This window comes from Tenrec ecaudatus, chromosome 7, assembly GCF_050624435.1.
Source record: "Tenrec ecaudatus isolate mTenEca1 chromosome 7, mTenEca1.hap1, whole genome shotgun sequence".
NCBI lineage: Eukaryota > Metazoa > Chordata > Mammalia > Afrosoricida > Tenrecidae > Tenrec > Tenrec ecaudatus.
The window spans coordinates 62,355,533-62,374,951 of NC_134536.1; the positions used below are offsets into that span (position 1 = coordinate 62,355,533).

General features: G+C 46.2%; 1 protein-coding gene across 1 annotated transcript in view; it reads left to right on the plus strand.

Moving 5' to 3' along the window:
- METTL24 (methyltransferase like 24) overlaps window positions 1-19,419 on the plus strand; it is a 159,533-nt gene that overhangs the window by 136,816 nt on the left and 3,298 nt on the right. The gene's annotated exons all lie outside the window — the stretch shown is intronic.

The window sequence follows — 19,419 nt, forward strand, 5'->3', positions numbered from 1 at the left end:
TGGTTTCTTGTTGATTGAGGTTTTTCTCGATTTTGTCTAGTCATTTTTTCCACTTCCTGTTTGTGTTTTGTATGGTTTTCTGTATATGAAATCCAGGGTAGGTAGATCTATAGAGACAGTAACTGGACTGATAATTACCGAGGGGCAGGGCAGGGGAGCTTGTAGACTAACGCGGAGCCAACAACAACAAAGAAGAGAATGTCCTGAAATTGATTGTGGTGATGACTGCACAACTCTTAAATATATTGAATGGTTTGCTTGTATGATATGCGAAGTATATGCCAAGGAGATGATTAAAAACTGTATCGGTTTGCTGTAATTTGTTGACTGTATCAGGATCGCATGCATAGGAAAGAGAAAACAAAACCATATTCTAAACAGTATGAAGAGTTTTTCTCCCTTTATGTAAAAGTCAGGAGGTAGGCAACACAAGTCTCATATGGAAGTCAATCGCCATCAGGGCCCCGAACTCTCCCCTCCTCCAACCGGAGGCTGTAACACTTGTCCTCGTGAGCCGCCATTGCAGCTGGGGCTGCAGCCACCACACCTTCTCCCAGCCAAAGAGATGGAGGACGAAGCACCACGTGCAGCCCTTGACTTTAAAGAAACCCGCTTGCAATACCACTTGACACTTTTTAAAAGGCAAAAGATTGAAGCGATAGGAAGGGAAACAAGAGTGCACACGGCAGTTTTTACTTACCCTCTTGGTCAAGCTGAGGTCATAAGGCCACAAAGGAGCCTAGAATTTGCTTTTTGAAAAATCTGGGAAGTAGTGTGGTCTAACTAGAAATCAGGGTTTAGGTACAAGGACGGACTGATACATTGGCAAGCAACAATGCTGCCATGCTATATTCACCTTTCCATGAAACGCTCACACGCCATGATTTTTCTCTCTAAGAAAGAACACTGTGTAGACTATTAATCTGTGCGAATGTGTTAGCAGTGAACAGGCATCGATTGATGAGCGGAAAATTAGGAAGAAAACCAGATTGTGCTTTTCCCAAGTACTTCCGGTGCCAAGAGGCTCTTGGGAGAAAAAGGGACTGTCTTTTTGGTCTTTTTCTAAAATATCTGAGCAGGCCTTAAGCCAACCACCTAGTCAGTCTTTAAATTCCAAAGAGCAGTCAGCTTAGAGTTGTTGCCTTGCCTTCAAGGCGTGTTGATGTGTGGAGATGTGTCTAGGAACCAGCAAAGGAGTGATGTTTGAGATGTGTGATCCATTGGTTTTGTAATCTGAGACAAATCACGTGGCTCTGTTTCCATTATCTGCAACATGAGGAAGCCAGACGAGAGAGTCACCAAGTGGACCGGCCTGAAAATTGGACCCTGAGCTATGGGGAGTCTAGTAAACTATTTATTTTTTCATCTGCAGTCCCCGACTCAGTTTGTGGCCCTTGGTGGGCTCTGGGGAACAAGGTGTATGCGTGTTTAAATGAACCTCCCGGTTTCCGAGTCATGGAGCCGGTCCACTTGGTGGATGATAATGAAGTTGGAGAAACTGTTTTCCATTTGGCCAGCCAAAGTACAGTGTATGTTTCTGGGCTTTCATGTTTGAAATGCCTTTGTTTTGTTTTCTGAATCAAATACTTTACAAGCATTCCTCCTTTACCCCTCAGTGCAGCACAGTGAAGTGGGCCCTGAAGTTTTCCACGGAGTCTTTGAAAGGCTAAATGAGCTGCGCCAACCTCACGTGGCAGGGCCACCAGTGACCACATTGAGAACACGTTTTTACACACAGTTCCACGGAGTACAGCTAAGCAAAACCCTGATGACATGTTTAGGAAACGCTGGCCTAATTGGAGCCTAATTAAGAAAGCATCTGGTGCTGCAAAACCAGCTCAAGATGACAAGGCCAGAGATTACCAACAGCGCTCCTCTCTGTGCTCTTGAAAAGCGGGTAGAGCAGCGTGCTGAGGGTGGGAGGCCCATGTGGACCAGTCCAGGGCCATCAGCCCTGTCCGGTGGGTCTCAGAGTGTGGTCCGTTATCATTGTCAGCTAAGTCTCTTTAACAGTGCATACACTCAGGCCTCACTCTAGGTGTGCTGAGTGAGAAACTGATTTCACAAGGCCGCCAGGTGACTGTGATGGAGACGGCACTCAGGAGTGCTGTCCAATGGAAAGGCCCATAGGTGGACTGTCCACTATGTAGCCACTCACGCACTGACCTTACAGGACAGAGGAGAGCTGTTCCCATAGGGTTCCTGCGGCTGTAAATCTTTATGGAAACAGAAAGGCTGATCGCTCCCCTGCAGATTAACTGGTGGTTCACACTGCTGACTTTGACGTTGCCAGTCCAGTGTGCAACACACTACACCGCCTGTGCATCCATTAAACATGTGAAGTGTGGCTGAGGAGCCGAATTTTTAATTAATTGTCATTTCAATGGTCACATGTAGCTAGTGACTCTTACACAGCACAGCATTGCAAAACATTCCGACTGCTTTACATCTGAACCATCCACAAATCATTAGGCAAAACAGGACAAAGCAGAATCTGTTTAGAGGACGATGTGTCGAGATCATCTGTTTCCTTATTCCATTGTTGATGTTATTGAACTAGAGAGTGTTTGAGTTTAATCCCAGTGGAATACTCCATAAAGAGACCAAAAATGTGTATACCTTTCTAAGTCCTGTCAGGCCTTATGGTATATAATACATTCGTAGGTACTCTTCGCTTTAGATACTGAGGGTGAGAATTTTAGAATAAACACCTAAGATGAGTGAGATTCCCTTGTCCTTGAAGGGTGGTGGTGTGTTTCTCTGTCTCTTGGCAGAAGGGAGAGGTGGTGATCAGCAGAAAGTTTTTGAGTTCCATATGAAGGAAAAAATGTGAACAAGGGGACAGCGACAGGACAACTCATGGCACTTTGACGAACAGCAAAGAATGACATTTCTCGGAAGTGCAGGGTTGACATAGTGTTGAAACACCGTGTGGTCAAACTGGCATGAAGGAGTCTGTGGTTGGACTCAGTCCTAACTTCCAGTCCTCGACTCCTGTTTTGTCTCTTTCAGTCATGGTGGTCAGAAGCAAGGTGATTTGGGGAGGTGGCAGTGGAGGCCTAGAAAGGAGAGGCCAGGTATAAGATGTTCCAGAGGCACTGGAAAGCATTCATTGTCTGATAAGATATTATTTTGTCTAATCCATGCCAGGAGCACTAGTAGAAGCTTGGTAACCAATAAGAAGTTAAAATTTTTGCCTTGAAGGAAATTACAACCCACAAGCAGGAATCAGCTGTGTTGACAAATGAGTGAAAACCATGCTACATACTTCCATAGAGGTCTGTATAGGGTTCAGGAGATGGAGGACACCAGGTGACCCTGATGTATCTAGAATGTATTGCTTGGAAGGAGGAAATGGTATGGAAGTATGGGGATTCACATCTCATGTGATTGGAGAGGGAATATTTATGGCTTTTAGTCTTGGTTGGTGGTTAATTGGATTGGAATAAAGTCCAAGGTGATACGAGGCTCTTGTTGTTAGGTCCCATTGAGTCATCGCTGACCCATAGTGACCCCATGCGAAACCGGACAAAACACTGCCTGCTCCTGTGCCATCCTCACATTTGTTCCTATGCCTGAGCCCATTGATGGCACAGTGGTGTCAATTCATCTCATTGAGGGCATTCCTCTTTCTTAGCACCCCTCCATTTCATCAAGCATGATGTCCTTCTCCAGGGACTGGTCTCTCCTGACAACATGTCCAACCTATGTAAGATGAAATCTTGCCATCCTGACCTCTAAAGAGCAGTCTGGCTTTACTTCTTCAATAGACCTTACTTCTTCCAATGCAGATCTGTTTATCCTTTCATCAGTCTGTGACATTTTTAGTATTCTTCTCCAGCACCACAATTCAAATGCATCGATACTTCTAGTCTTCCTTAATCAGTGTCCAACTTTCACATGACTATGATGGCTTGGGTCAGGCACACCTTAGTCCTCAAAGAAACATCCTTCAATATTCTAAAGAGGTCTTGTGCAGCAGATTCACCTAATGCAGTACATCTTTTGACCACTTGATTACTTATTTCATGAGCATTTATTGTGGATCCAAGTGAGACAAAATCTCTGACAAATTCAACTTGTTCTCCATTTATCATGATGTTACCAATTGGCCCAGTTGTGAGGATTTTGGTCTTCCTTACATTGAGTTGTAATCCACACTGAAGGCTACAACCCTCCATCCTCAGCAGCAAATGCTTCAATTTCTCCTCACTTTCCGCAAGCAAGGTTGTGTCATCTGCATACCCGCAGGTTGTTCCTCCAATTCTGATGTATCACTCTTCTGCAGAGGATCCAGCTTCTCTGATGATTTTATCAGCATACAGATTGAATAAGTATAGTGAGCGGATACAACCCTGACACTCATTTTTCCTGATTTTTCAACCATGCAACATTCCCCTGTTCTGTTCACACAACTGCTTCTTGATCCACGTACAAGTTCTGAATGAGTACAATGAACTGTTTCAGAATTCCCATTCTTCACAAGGTGATCCACAGTGTATTCTCCACACGGACAAATGCCTTTGCATGATCAGTGAAACACAAGCAAACACCATTCTGGTATTCTCTGCTTTGAGCCACAATCATTAGCAAGTATATCCCTTGTTCCTATGTCTTCTTCTGAATTGGTGTGTTTGTCTGGGTACATTAGAGAAACAAATCCACAGAAACTCATATGTATAAGAGAGGGTTTTAGATAAAGGGTAAGTGCACAACAAGAAAACATCCCAACCCAGTGCTGCCCCAAGCCCATAAATCCAACATTAGCCCATATGTCCGACACCAATCCACAAAGTCCTCCTCCATCTCACAAAGCACATGCAATGACTCTGACTGCAGGAGGAAAGCCGAATCTGTGAACAATATGTAAGCATCTCAGTGCTGGCAGGGGCCTCCACAAGACTGCTCCAGCATCCGGGGCTGCATCAGAGTAGGTCCATGTGGTTTCTCCTCGGGGATGTCTTGCAGGAAGCGAGCCTTGCCAGCTGAAGCAGGGAACTGATTAAGGTAGCTGTACCCTGGGCCGACTATCAGAAAGCAAGAGACCCGAGAACTAGAAAGGTGAGGCTCATGGAGCCATTTATCTCGCTGTCCTTCAATTAACCCTATATGTGTGTATCAGCCAGGTTGGCGCAATAAGCTTAACTATCTTAATTGGCCCTGAACTTCTGTCAGTTACCTGTCAATGTGCTGTTGTAATTATTGCTGGATGATCTGGAGTACATTTTTACTTGTGTGCAATATCAATGATATTGTTCGATAGTGTGAGCATTCTGTTGAGTCACCAGTTTTTGGAATGGGCACAAACATGCATCTCTTCTAGTCAGTTGACCAGGTAGCTGTCTTCCAAATTTCCTGGCATCAAAGCATTTTAAGAGGTACATGCCACTACTCTAGCTAGGTGGTGAAAATACTTTCTGAGATGATTATTCAAAGTTGCAGTCTTCAGTGATGAGTGAGGTATGTGTGGAGGAGGCTGTATTTAGATGAATTTTATGTCAACTGAAAATTTGTGACTGTGTAAGGGTGGAATCTAACCTATCAATCAAGTCTCAGCTTCATGATGTCCCCTTGGCAGTGTGGACTTCTTATAAGTGGATCAACTGGGGACCCCCTCCCCCTTTGCTCCATTGCCTTCCTGCCTGCTGGAACTCTGTGCTTTCCTCTGGGGTGGGCCTCCCGAAGCTGTCAGTGCTTTGCCATGCTCCCACTGACCCTGGTCCCTAAGACTCTGCACTCCTCAGCCTGTGACCTTCGTACTCCTTGGTTCACCATTCTGCGTCACTGGTCTGCAGCTACATAAATCTGAAGAGGGAGTCATTTAGCATCGGACATGTGGACTTGAATTGGACTGGGCTGGGATGCCTTTGTGATCACTCTTGATATAAAGCTCCTCCTTATACATAGATGAGTGTCACTGGATTTGTTTCTCTAGACAGCTTGGCCTAACACAATGAGTATGAGCTCAGCACCCCGAGATCTCTTAAAGTTCCCACCTCTCCTCCCATCCCTGGCTTTTAACACTTGTCTCTGCTCACTGGTGATCCTTCTGTCAACTTCAACCCCAGTGCAGTGTTTCTTCTCACTTTGATGTGTTCTTCTCACTTAGCCAGGTATGATTTTTTTTTTTTTAAAGAAATAGCGCCATGGGGTATTTTGTGTTCTGCTATATCAGTGCTCACTTTAAGTGGCTGAAGTCATATTGCTGATGCCACACTGCTCTGGGATTGATCGAGTCCCTTCTGAGGACAGAGGTCCTCCTGATCATTTTATTGGGGTGTTTACTTGGTTATTTATTTTTACACATATCTTCATTTATGAGTTTATAACCCATCTCTTTGCAGACATACTAGAGATTGCTTAGGATTCAGCCAGGAAAATGAATTAGCCCTGAGATTTAAATCACTTTAAGACAGAGTTCTGGATCTTTGGATGAGAGGTAACTGTGCCGTTTCAGCTGCCCTGGGAGGCCAGCAAGGGAAGAGTAAATGAATATACAGATAAGGACAGCTGCCTGGCGCTGTCCTTGGTACTGCCCCACCTCTGTTCTTTTCCAGTTACTTGATTTTAATCTCCTCCTCATTTACTCTTGCCGTGGCCAGGTCCCTGGCTCCCATCTCAGTCTTTGCTTAATAGACACTGCCTGGCTCCTTGCTGCTAAGAGCCTGCTGACTTCTGACTCCCTGACTTGTTACGCACTCACTGATGACTGGTCCCTGACCTGGGTTTCTGGGGCTGAACATTATTTACAGCACCTCACCCAATCCAGCAAGAGTCTTTTTGTCCAGCAGCCTCGTGTTAAGCTGTTTGGTTATAGGCTGAGTACAAGTAGATGGGGGAGATGGGGGATGGAGGGAGGGAAGTCATGCTTGTAAATGATTCCCTTATTTCCTTTTAAATTCATTTGCAGAATGTGGCTCCCTGCAGAGGTCATTTCTGTGAGCTGAGTACTCTACATAGAGAAATAATTTTCTCTTATGATTAGTTGAGAATTGGTCCCACATTAGCTTGAAGTCACCCTACATATCGCTTCTAATATGCAGGGCAAACCTTGTCTCCTTTCCCCGGAGGCAGCAGAAATCTTGTAATGTTTCCTTTCTACCCGTTGACATTGATAATTGAGTCCAATTTAAAGTGTTTACAGCCTAAGATCTCGAAGAGGCTTTGAAACCCTTTGTTCATTTAAGAGGTTAGCTTGTTCTGTTTGGTTTTTTTCTGTAAAAGCAGATTATCTTTCAGTGTGTCCCCCCCCCCACGGTTTTATAGGTACAGATATAACTTGCTCTAAATATACTTGATATTTAAAAGCCTGGCTTTATATCATTAAGTGACAACTTTTAACAATGAATTCAAACTAAAACATGGGACAAAGTTGTATTAGTACAATTATTTTTAACTTATCATTGACATTTACCTAAGCTACAATGAATGAATATAGCTTGATTTGTTAGGATAAGTGTTGGATAATAATTCAATTAAAAACTGTTCATATGTAGCTATTGTTATAATTGAATACATATTAATTTTAAAAACATAAGCCCAACTCTGACCAAAAAGAAATTCTCACTTCCACTGAGTCAACTGCAACTCACAATGACCCTAAAGAACTGAGTAGAATGATCCTTTTGGGTTTCTGAGACTTTGCATCTTTATGGGAGCAGACAGTCTCAATTTTCTCCCAAGGAGCAGCTAATGGACTTGAACCAGCTCAATATGTAACACACTACAACCACCAGAACTTCTTCAAGTGTGATTCTGCCCATAAATGTATGTAAGTTTGACAGAGGAGATCTGTGCCTTTGCTTCGAATATATCCACGAGTGTGGGGGAGCACAAGGGGCAACGTGAGGAAAGCTTCTTAGACACAACCCAACACCTTAAGGGAATGAGTCTCTGAGCCCAAGAGCTCAGGACCATGGTACCGGGGCATAGCTAAGTCAGTTGGTCCAACACAGTTGACAAAGATAATGTGTACTTCGGTGAGCAGTGACTGGGGTCATAGAAAGCTCATGAGTGACAGCCTAAGGTGCAGCTATGGGTCTCCCCCTGGCAGGAGGACAGGAGCGGATGGAAATGGAATGCTCAGGGAAACAGTTAGTCACGGACCACGCAAATGGCCGTCTATAAGACCGCAAGTCCAGAAGAACTGGATGGCACCTGGCCGCCGCCACCAACTGCTCTGGAAGGGATTACATTAGCAGCTCCTCTGTGGAGTCGGAGAAAAACATGGAAAACTCAAAATAATAACAATAAAAATACTCGCTTACTGGTTGCATAGAGATTGGTGGAACGTCTGGAACTATCCATTTCTCTGCAAATGAACTTACCCCCCTGCCTTAGGTTTGTGCCAAACAATGCCCAGATGAATAGGGGGAACCATGACTCTGGAGTAGTCACCTATTGGGAATCAAAAGGGACGTGTTTCCCAAGGGCAATGGGCAGAGAGGTTAAGAACGAGGGAGGAAGGGGAACAGACAACAGAGGAAGAAGGAGAAGCGAAGTTACGATGTGGGAATTGTAATGAATAAGATGAAACAAAATGTGCACAAATTATTGACGGGAAAACGGCTATGCTTTATAAACCGTCACCCAGTTCACAACTTAAAGAAGAAGAACAAAGTGAGAAAGAAGGAGAGAAAGGAGGTGGAAAAACACGAGGCGAGTGACATGACCTCATTTCCACGCTCCTTCTCGGGATTGTATCTTTAGAGAGTGAGATCCCGCCCGAAACAACTGCTGGGAAGACAAGCAGCTGGGCTTCCCAGCCAGTTCCAGCCTGCCTGCGAGGACCGTGCTTCCGGGATGGTTGATTTATAAGCTGTATGCTTACTATTGGCGTTTTATTGCAGTTAGTTATGTAGCTTTGGATCTGAGCCAGTGGTTTTGATTAATTAATGATTAATTATCTTCATAATTGGCTGGACTAGCCAGTTTTAAGCTTGCATATTCATATCCATTTTCCAGATAGAAGAACAAAAAACAACCTAGATCCTTTGGAAGATTAAATATAAAACACTAGATTCAAGCACTTTTCTTAAACTGTCGTCGGGTTCTCTAGAGAAACAGACTTTAGAGGTCTAGAGGGCGGTTCATCACTCAAGAATTCATACACATTGTGTTTGCGACGCTCGTTTTCAGTCAAACAGCTCTCTTCCCGTTGCCTGGCCACACTGGCGATTTCTTCTTCTTTTCTATTCCTTCCCCGACTTCGGAGCTCTATCCCTCAGCAAATGTTGTCCTTTGACCTCAAATCATTGATTCTTCCAGCAAATGCAGACCTCCCTGCTGGGACTGTTCATCTTAGCAGCCTGCCGATTGTTCGGGGGAAAGTTGAGCCACAGTGGGGGCGTTGTGGGTTTGAAGGGTGTCTGTGGGCCGGTCTCACGGGTTTGACTAGTTTCTCTCAGGCCAGTAAAGCTGGTCGTCTTCATGATTTGGATTTCCTCCCCACCTTTCTCCCCCACTCTCTCCAGGGCCTACCTACTCTAGCCAACCTGGAAGAAGAGTCCACAGCGCTAACTAGGCACTGACTATTTTTTTTCCTGGTCTCAAGGTCATGGGGGTTGGGGTTCGTGTGGTCGATGATTAGTCTTTTGGACTAATTGTTAGCTTGTGTTTTCTCATTTTCTTCATTCTCGTTTTTTCTCCAGCTGGGTAGAGACCCGTAGTTAAACCTTAAGTGGCCGGTTATAAAGCTCTAAGACTCCTGTTGCTACCCCCCTGCCCCCACCCCCCACCCCCACCCCCACCCCCCAGCAGCATGTCCGACCTTTTTTGTGGACTGTGTTATGCCGGTCGACCTGGGTGTGCCCTGAGATGCTGGTCCTGGCCCCTGTAGCCTTTGAACTTCATCAGTAAATGCTTGGAGTCCTCTTCCCCTTCTGGGAGCAAGATTGTATCATTTGCATGGTGTAGGTTGCTAATTAGACTTCCTTCTCTTCTGATGCTGAGTTCTTCTTTATATAGGTTATCTGCTCAGTGTGCAGATTGAATACGTACACCTTTTCTGATTTGTAAAGGCCCTCTTGTTCTGCTCAAGCACTGCCTCTTGGCTGGGCCCCAAACCTGTTTTGTATCTAAGAATTACGAATACTTGCATTAGTTGCTCATTTCAAAAGTGTTCTTTGATAAGAATCTTAATCCTTTGGATGGGGCACTGGCGCACTGTTGGAGAAGGATTGGACTGCTGGTGCAAGGTCTGTGGTTCAAACCCTCCAGCCCCTCCAGGTGAGACAGATGAGGCCATGTGCTCTCACGAAGATGAGCAGTCTCCGAACCCCTATGTAAGCGGGCTGAGAGTCAGCATCAACGTGGTGGCAGTGGGTAGGGTAGCCCAAGGTTCTCTGTCACATTCCTAGGAAAGCCCAATGCCACGCTTTAACTCAAGTTCCCTCATTGAGACTGTTTTGATGACTAAGAGCTTTCTTATTTCTTTTGTCCTCCGTGTAGGTTGTGTCCAGTCATTACAGCTCTAGTTCCGGAGTCCCTGTGTGAATTTGTTTTGTAACATGATATTGCTTTTAATTGCTGGGGTCAATTCTCTACAAAGATGGCCAGGAGCAATTCTCTCATCTCACGCGTGCGGCTCTCCTTGCCTCAAGAACGCAGGCACTTTTAGCCTCCTCTGGATCTGGCTACCCTGGGGCCTTGTTTGGACGACAGAATGTATTGGAAGGGATGCTTTTGACTCCTGGGTCTTAGTAGGCTGCACAGTTTCCAGTTTTGCCCTCTCAAAAGCCAGTCTGCATGAGGGAGCTGTCTGCATGAGGATGTTGCCTGACTGAAGGAGTGCCTGGAGGGAGACATGTGCACGGGGATTGGGAGGCGACCGAGGACACACTGTGGTCCAGGGGTTCACAATGACGTTTTTCATTTGCCTCAGGGTGCGTACCTAGAAGGCTGGTTGTCAGTGCTGATGTTGCTGTGACTGGTGTGACACAACCGTTGCCTTAGGGGCTGAGAGTTGCTGGGCTGTGGGTCTCTGGAGATAGGTGCCTGAGACCTCCCCGTCCTTCGCCCATCTCTGTAGTTGCCTGTAGATGGGTGGACGCACTCACTTGCACCCAGATTAGGCAATCAGCCAGAGAGCCCTACACTGTATCCAGTGGAAATTGAAATTCTCCTTTCTTCAGAAAGTTCTGTGAAAGACGCTTTAGCAGCTGTTTCAGATTCAAGAAAAAGAAGGTAACTTTGGGCAGGAGACCCCTTTTCACACCCCTGAAATTATTCCACACAGTCTGTGTTGTCGATCTTCTTTCATGTTCCTCCACTGGGGAAAATGCCTCCACTTATTCCAGTGCTTACTGAGAGGTAACCCTTAGTCGACGCTCTCCAGAACCCCGATTTAACCTTTTAACAGGCTTGGGTTAAAGGGGCACTTAGTTATTCTAGTATTATTCGTGCGTGGATTTCAGTGTCCTAGTTGTCGGAAGCTGATTACTGTAATCTTAGAAATAGTATGTCTCATTCTAAGATTCTGGGTGCTTTATAGTAGCAGTAATATTGGGTGCATTATGAATTAATGGAAAGTATGTTTGCAAAAGTGTTGTGGTAATGGAGCATTATGAAATATATGGCCACTCAATCAGAGAAGGCTGGCTGAGAGGGAAGACCATGTTTCATTCACCTGTTTTGACTGGCTGAGCTCTCGCTCCGAGGGGAGCCCAGGGCATACTGGGCTGGGCTGGGTAGGGCCAGCCTTTGCACAGCTGACTGAAGTGGGACTTAGTGTCTGGAGCAAGAAGGGGGATTGTGTGTGTGTGTATGTGTGTGTGTGAGAGAGAGAGAGAGAGTGGGTTTAAAAATGCCCTTTGCTCTACAGAATAGATCAACATTTTGTCAAACAAACAATATGTTACGAGTCAGCCTACTAATTTGTCTCTTTTCTGATGACTCTTAACTTCTGGCTGATAATTTGTTAAAAAGATGTTTAGAATAGATATGTGTGGAGATTGTATATGTGTGTGTATATATAATATGTGTGTATATGTATATGTGTGTATATAAAATCAAGGAGCCCTGGTGGGACTGTTGGGTAAGCATTGGGCTGCTAACCACAAGGTGGGTGTTCAAACCCACCAACAGCTCTGGAGGGAAGGAAAAGGCTGTCCGCCCCCAGAAAGCGCCCCAGCCTCTGAAGCCCTAGGTAGTGCTGCTATGAGTTGGCCTGGACTTGACAGACGTGGGCTGTGTTTTGCTTACATGGATGGACACGTACCTCCTCTTGCTTGTATCCTAAATACCCAGTGTATACTGGTTTCAAGACAGACCCACCCCCACCCCACAAAAATACCCCGACGCTCAAGGTCATTATATAAAATGGTACAGTAATAACCTACAGATATCCTCCTGTATGCATACATCATCTCTAAAGCCCTTGTAAGACCTAATACACTCTAAGTGGCACTTTGTAGTCCCTCTTGGCCTTTAGAGAAAGACGAGGCTGTCTGCTCCTGTAACGAGGGACAGCCTCAGAAACCCTGGATCAGGTCTCTAGGAATGGGAAAGGACCTGACAGCAGTGGGTTGGTTTGTTACCCTTGATGGCATGGCTTTGACTGCTTTCTGGTTGCACAGTGTATCCTCTCCCTGCATTGTTTCGAGTCATGGGTGCAGAGCCATGTGCTGCTGTATGGACACGCCACACTGTACCAGCTGCTGTCAAGTTCATCCCAGTGGATGCCGGCTCCTCGTGTCTCAGCGCTGAGCTGTACTCCATAGGGTTACGGGTTTGTTTTCCAGCATTTTGCTGTGATTGAGTGAAGGTTTATGACGAAGATCGTCAGTTTTATATTCAACAACCCATACACGTTTTGTTTCATTTTATTCATTGCTATCCTCTCGATATAACATGGCTGATCCCACTTCCTCCAGCCTATCACCCCCCTTCCTGGTTCCCTTTCCTCCTTCCATCAGAGCCCTGGTAGCAAAGTGGTTATGCAGTGGGCTGTGATCCTCCAGGGCAGCAGTTCAAAATTACCAGCTACTCCTCGGGAGGAAGATGGGGCTTTCTACTCCTGTTAAACAGCTACAGTCTCAGCAACTCTCAGGGCTTTTTGGCTTGGGTCTCCATCTTCTTTCCTAACACTTATGACCTTTGACCTTCGGCACGTGCTGCCATTTTTATCTTAAATGCCTGATTCTTTACAGGTGTGTGTGCCTCGCTAGTGTTCTGGTACCCTTGGGAACCAAACTCACTGCCATCGAATCGATGTCCCATCGTGCGTTTCTGAGACTGCAATCCTTAAGGGGAGTAGAAAGCTCCGTCTTCATTCCTCCGAGTGGCAGGTGGTTTTGAGCTGCTGACCTTGTGTTACCAGACCTACATATTGTTTGGCTGAGAATTGAGGCAGAGGGGTGAGTTCAGTTTCAGACCTCAAGGGCGATGATGGGCCATGATCTTGGGGACTCCCCTCTCTATCTGAGCAATACGCCAGTCTCTTTTATGATTCCAAATTTCATTTCATGCTTTTCTCCCACTCCACGCAGCACCTTCTCAGGTGATTCTTCTCAGAGCTGCCGGTCGGGGTAGCAAGGAACCATCTAGTTCCTCTGGTCTCAGGGTGCAGACTGATTAGTTTCTCCGTGTCTTTCTTCCCCATCACTCTTATCGCCTTCAAATAGGGAGATACCTGCAGTAGCCCGCTGCGCACTTTCTTGGATGATCGCCCACACGCTTTTGAGACCTCAGTTGCTCCTCACCCAAGGAGGATGTAGAACATTGTCTCTGTGAACTGTGTTATGCTAATTAGCCCTGGTGGCCCTTGAGACCAAGACTCTGAGCCCCGAGGCCCAGCACTTCCTTCCCTCAAGGTGTTTGGCTATGTCTAAGAGCTGTCCATTATTTTGCCCCCTGTGTGCTCCAAGACATCCATCAATGTAGTTGAAGCAAAAGTAAATAATGTTGTTGGCGTTGTTACGTGCCATCAAATCAGTCCTGACCCATAGCGACCCTATCCACAACAGAAGAGACAGTTGCGTTTCCATGCCAACCTCACAGTTGTTCCTCTGCTCGAGCCCGTTCTTGCAGCCACAGTGTCAGGTCAGCTCATTGAGGCCCTTACTCTTTTTTTGGAGTCCCCCCACTTTACCAAGCCTCTTTACCTCCTTCTTCCAAGACCAATTTCTTCATCCTTTTGGCAGTCCATGGTACTTCCACATTCTTTGCCAGCACCCAATTCAAACACATTGAATCTTCTCTGGTCCTCCTTACTCAATGAGTGACTTTCCCATGCACCTGTAGAAATAGACCCTGTCTAGGCTCTATGTATATTCGTGAGCATGCTTCCATTCTCCCTCCCATGTCTATGCAGCCTGGGTGTCTATCATGCATCCCCCCCGAGCCCACTCAGATTATTGCAGGGTTGTGTGTCTAACGATATTTGCCTACAGCTCTTGCAAGCCTCCCAGAATCTTCCCAGGCCACCCCCGTTTTTTCAAACCTCCCTTCGGTTGTCTATTGCTTTCCTTTTTACCCACGCTTACCCTTGTCCACTCTGGCAGTTACATAATCTGCTGTCAGTTTGGGATTTGAGAGGATTAAGAGTCAAGGGGTGGAGTCTAGTCTGTCAATTGGATCATAGCCAATGAGACCCCTGTGTGGGCATGGCCTTCTCCTGGAAATTCTGGGAAATCTGGTATTTCCTCCTTGGAGGTGGGAGATACCTCTCTCTCTCTGTTCACTACTCCCCGGGAGACATTGCAGCTGACAAGACACATGGAACTACACTAGTGCCCAGAGCTGGAGAAGCCACATGGACCTACTACACCGCTGGTTCCAAAGACTTTCTACATACTGACCTGTCATCGCCCTGCATTTGATGTCGTTGCATGTGTTTTCTGAGGTGCCTGTGGGTGGGGCCAAACTGCCAACCTAATGTCAGGGAGTGACTCTCTCTCTCTCTCTTTCTCTATACACGCACGCATGCACACACACACACATACACACACGCTCTCGCGCACGCACGTTCTCTGTGCTTTACCACTGTAGTTTTAAGGTTGATTTTAGGCTGAATAACTACTGTGCTCATTTAATGCCCTGCTTTATCAATCAAATTCAACATACCGGATATACTCGAGTATAAGCCGACCTGATTATCAGCCGAGACACCATAAAAACTGCATTTAAAAATGTGCTGAAAAATTCAGCTTATACACGAGTATATATAGTAAATCTTATAGGTGTAGGTTTATACGTAAACTCACAGAAACCCATAGTGAAAATAAAACCCTTAAGAAACCCCAAGTGTTGATTTTGAGTTTGGGATATTTTCTGTATCAATGAGAACATTTGTGAGGTTTCGATTAAGTATTTCTTTTGGTAACTTACCCCTAACCCAGGACCCTTCCATTTACCACTTCAAAAACCACACAAAGGCCTGAAGGCTCAGAGCAGCCACGGTGAACAGAGTGCATGAATTCCACTGGGCCTGGGAAGTCTTTCAAGCTTGCTCACAGGGGACCTGCCTTTGCTCAGTTCCTTGCATGAAGGTTTTTTGTTTTGCTTTTGAGTTTTTTAGCTTTTCTTCTTTGCTTTGGGAACCATTGAAGCAGCACGTTGGTCTTATGGATAGCCCCCCTTTCTCTAAGGGCCTCTGCTTTAGGGGCTGTCACGGTGACAGTGTCCTTGGTGTGCTGGCAGCTGTTATCTCAGCTGGCATCTCTCTGCAGAGTCCACACACCAGGTCGGGAGAGAGCCTGTCCTGGTGCTTGTGGGACAGTCACGTCTGAGTTCTACACGCCTGCTCCTGCACCCGAGCCGGAAATACCCTTTCCCTGGCACAGAGCACCTCAAGTCAGGGCTGGGGGAAGAGGGCATTGGTGACTTTTCATGTAATTGGTGGTGGGGGCGCGCACCTATTTTCCATTCACTTTATTTCAAATAATAAAGAGACAAATGGAGGAAGCTAACATCTTAAAAATCTACACAGGCCTTTGTGAATAAATGTTCCCTGCGAGCTTTCCACGGCCGACTGGCACCTGCAGTCCTGTAACCTGCCCACGTCTGTCCCAGCCACTCGGGGGTGCCCATGGGCAGCAGAGCCGTGGGGCTCATCTACCATCGTGGGTGAGGCGGCGTGTGGGATTAAGGCAGTCATCTGTTCATGACCCAGGACAGGGGTTTCTCTGTCAGAGGTTTCCCAAGGCTCCTTGCTACACCACTGCACCTTGATGCATTGTTTGGTCACCTCGATAGACACTTAGAGGAGCCTTGCTGGCCCAGCAGTTATGTGTTGGATTGCTAACTGCAAGGTCAGCAGTTTGAAACCACCAGCCAGTTCTGAGGGCAAAAGACGGGGCTTTCTACTCCATAAAGACTTACAGTTACAGTCTGGGAACCCCACAAAGCACTTTGGCTCTGCCCTATAGGGTCACCGTGAGTTGGAATTGACGCAATGGGGGTGAAAGTTTATTTAAACTGACGGAGCCCCTTATGGAAATGAAAGGGTTAAAAGTTCGAGTCTACCCAGAGATGCCTGGTGACCTGTTTCTGAGACACCAGCCACTCAACCAACCCCTGCGGAACACAGTTTTGTGCCGAGCCCGGGGGTCTCTGGGGGTCTGAATGCATGCCATGTCAGCTCTACCGGGGTGTTAGTTTAACGCCAATGGAAGTAGGCTAACTGCTTGATCTCTCGTTTGTTTTGAGACCATTTTTGTCAACTTATCTTTTTAAAATTTATATTGAATAGAGTGCCCTGTTAAGCCTAGCCACCACAACATCTCCCCCCCCACCCCGCCCTCCAGAGCTGCCTTTAGCCATACCTCCCCCAGACCACATGCATGATTGATCAAGCAGACATGCACTGAGGGAGGTGGGGCGGTTAAAGCGACACAGATCTCCTGGCTAACCCGTCCTTCTAAACAAACAGAGACATTGCACTTCCTGGGAGCAAGAGATTGGTGACATCAATCGCCATCCTCATGAAGAGCTACGTAAAGTTCCACTGCCACCTCGCACACCTGCGGCCTTCCCTTCTTGCAGCGGCAGTTCTCTCCATGCTAATGATGCCAATCACTGTCTAAATGCCATCAGCTTTCGCTTTCTTCTGAGTGGTGGAAGCTCCCAGCTGCCAGGACTCCTCCCTCCGCTCCCTCCCACCCCCCACCCCCACTACTGTTTGGAAGTAAAAATGCATTTTGATCAAATCCCCATCTGCTGATTGGGATGCTTGTCTGCGATAACGCACGCAGGGCGTAGTTCTCTAAGATGAAGGGTGTTCTGCAAATACAAAATGATGCTGTTGATGACAGTAGCTCTACTTCTTGACCCTTTCCACTCACTCTTCAAGTATCACTATATTATCCACGCTGAAAGCCTCTTAGGGACTCCAAGTTCCTGTTTTTGCTCTTGTTCCTTGGGGGAGAATACTGCACGGTGGTAAAGGGCATGGGCTTTCCAGAAGGACTAGGTTCAAGTCTCACCCAGACCCTCCAGCCCTGTGCCAACTGATTATTCTCCCAATCTGGTTGCCTCACCTTGACATTGGGATGCCAGCAAAGCCCCCTCTAAAGCATTGTTGAGAGGATTAAAGGGTGTTGCAAGGTCAAGCATTTAACACCGTGCAGGTAGGTGCTTGCAGAAGAAGCAGCACTCTGTAAATATTGGCTTTTGTGGCTTTCTGGGGTTCTGTCATTTTAATGGCTTTTAATAAAAAGAAAAGACCAGCACAAAAAAGCTGATTCTGGTGGCTTGATTAATTGCAGAATCTCTCTCTCTCTCTCTCTCTCTCTCTCTCACACACACACACACACACACACACACACACACACACCCCACCCCCACCCCCCTACTCCTCATCTCACCTGGGATGCGTACTTGTTTTGCTCTTTAGATAAGCAGAGTGTGTGCTGTTGTTTCCTCCTCCTCTTCCTCCTCTTCCTTCCCCTCCTCCTCTTCCTCCAACGATGTGCTGGTACATGCATTTGAATCACCCCTCGCCTGTCAGTCTGCCGTACAGTGGCAGCTGGAATGATGCTGGAAACTATGCCCCTGTACTTCAAATGCCAGCAGGGTCACCCAGGTGGACAGGAGTCAGTAGTGCTTCGGACCAGGAAGAGATCCTGGTGGTCTACTTCCAAACATAGTCAAATAAAATCCACAATCAAAATAGACTATTGTCCCGTAGGTTTCTGGAAGATGGGTCCCCAAGGCTGGAAGTCGTTCAAAAGGCACAGGGGCTGCAGTAATGGGTTTGCGCACCCAGGGACCAGGGAGAGGTGCAGAGCCCACTTGATGACAGCTAATAGCTACAGTAAGGTTTGCAGCAATCCTGGAACTATAATATTTATACATTTAACACAGACCAATGGTTAGATCTAATACGTAAGGAATCAGGGTGGGAGTGGTGTTAAGACTGTGGCTCTTCTCTCTCTCTTGCTTTAAGAAAAGTTTAACCTTATTTATGTACTTATCTTTCCCACCCCTCTGTGGGATATAACACTAAGAAAAAGAAACCGATTCTCTGTCGTTGCCCAGCCCACGGCCTCAGATCAGTGGCAGAAAGTCCATTAAGTTCCTCACCAGTGTGGTTCCTTGTGTTCTCGTTTGTTCTTTCCCACCTGCCTTGCTCCGCGTTCCCTGTTCTTTCTCCCTCCTCTCCCCACCTCATCTCAATCGTCAGGTGAAAGCCATGTTTCTCTGTCTTTATTTTCCTCTATGTGAGTGGCGTCGTAGATAATGATCTTTCTGAGGCTGGCAAACCTTGCTAAGCATAATCTCTAGTCCTGCCCATGTCTTCCTGGGTTTGACAGACTCCTCATTGTCTTTTAAGGCTACATCCTATTAGGTTGTCTGAATGTGCCGGGGTTTGTTCGTGCATTCCTCTATGTCGGTGGGTTTTTGTAGTGTTTCCAACCTTGTGTGATGATGGAATTGCTGCAGTAAACACGGGTGTGCATATGTCTGCTCATGGCTTGTTCTCGATTTCTTTAGCGTGTACACCAACTGGAGAGAGTGTAGGATCGTGAGATATTTTATTTTCATTTGTTGAAGGAAGCGCCGCATGGTTTCCCATCGTGGTGATACGATTCTGGAATCTCACCAGCAATGTATGAGCATTCCAATCTCTCCACGTCCTCTCCAGCATTTATTTTTTTTGTTTTTAATTTTGCTAAGAGTGATGGTATGAAGTAGTGTCTCATTGTTGCTTTAATTTGTATTTCTCTGACAGCTAATGAACACAAACATTTCTTCCTATGCTTGTTGGCCACCTGGATATCATCCTAAATAAATTGCCTGTTCGTGTCTTGGGCCCGTTTTCTATTGGGCTATTTGTATTTTTCTTCTTAAAGTGTAGTCTTCTATAGATTTTTGAAATTAGCGCTTTATCTGATACATCATTGCTGTGTTAGATAGGGTTCTCTAGAGAAACAAAACCAGGACATTTATGATTATATAGATATGAGGCTAGGTTTGTAC